Source organism: Tachyglossus aculeatus, chromosome X1, assembly GCF_015852505.1.
Source record: "Tachyglossus aculeatus isolate mTacAcu1 chromosome X1, mTacAcu1.pri, whole genome shotgun sequence".
Classification (NCBI taxonomy): domain Eukaryota; kingdom Metazoa; phylum Chordata; class Mammalia; order Monotremata; family Tachyglossidae; genus Tachyglossus; species Tachyglossus aculeatus.
Genome location: NC_052101.1, coordinates 36,634,976 through 36,636,333, shown reverse-complemented (window position 1 = coordinate 36,636,333; position 1,358 = coordinate 36,634,976).

The window sequence follows — 1,358 nt, the reverse complement described above, 5'->3', positions numbered from 1 at the left end:
ATATATTTATTATTATTATCGATTATTATTAATAACAATACAAAGCGTAATAATAATAATAGGAAGCAGCGTGGCTCAGTGGAAAACAGCATGGGCTTTGGAGTCAGAGGTCATGGGTTCAAATCCCGGCTCCGCCACTTGTCAGCTGTGTGACTTCGGGAAAGTCACTTCACTTTTCTGTGCCTCAGTTACCTCATCTGTAAAAGGGGGATTAAGACTGTGAGTCCCCCGTGGGACAACCTGATCAACTGGTAACCTCCCCAGCGCTTAAAACAGTGCTTTGCACATAGTAAGCGCTTAATAAATGCTATCATTATTATTATAGTAAGCGCTTAACAAATACCAACATCATTCATTCAATCGTATTTATTGAGCACTTACTGTGTGCAGAGCACTGTACCAACAGCGGGCTCACAGTCTAGAAGGGGGAGACAGCCGACAAAACAAATTAACAAAATAAAATAAATAGAATAAATATTCTATTACAAGTAAAATAAATAGGGTAATAAATACGTACAAACATATATACCGTATATATAGCCAACAAAATACCAAATACCAATTGGTATTTGAGTGCTCAATTCATTCATTCATTCAATCGTATTTATTGAGCGCTTCATTCATTCATTCAATCGTATTTATTGAGCTCTTCATTCATTCAATTGTATTTGAGCGCTTCATTCATTCATTCATTCATATTTATTGAGCGCTTACTGTGTGCAGAGCACTGTACTAAGCGCTTGGGAAGTACAAGTTGGCCACATATATTATTTGTTAAGCGCTTACTATAGTAATGTTGGTATTTGTTAAGCGCTTACTATAATAATAATAATAATGATAGCATTTATTAAGGGCTTCGTGGCTCAGTGGAAAGAGCACGGGCTTTGGAGTCAGAGGTCATGGGTTCAAATCCCGGCTCCACCACTTGTCAGCTGGTTGACTTTGGGCAAGTTACTTGACTTCTCTGTTTGTACATATTTATTACTCTATTTTACTTGTACATATCTATTCTATTTATTTTATTTTGTTAGTATGTTTGGTTTTGTTCTCTGTCTCCCCCTTTTAGACTGTGAGCCCACTGTTGGGTAGGGACTGTCTCTCTATGTTGCCAACTTGTACTTCCCAAGCGCTTAGTACAGTGCTCTGCACACAGTAAGCGCTCAATAAATACGATTGATTGATTGGTTGATTCTCTGGGCCTCAGTTCCCTCATCTGTAAAATGGGGATGACGTCTGTGAGCCCCACGTGGGACAACCTGATCACTTTGTATCCTCCCCAGCGCTTAGAACAGTGCTTTGCACATAGTAAGCGCTTAATAAATGCCATCATCATTATTATTATTATTATGTGCAAAGCA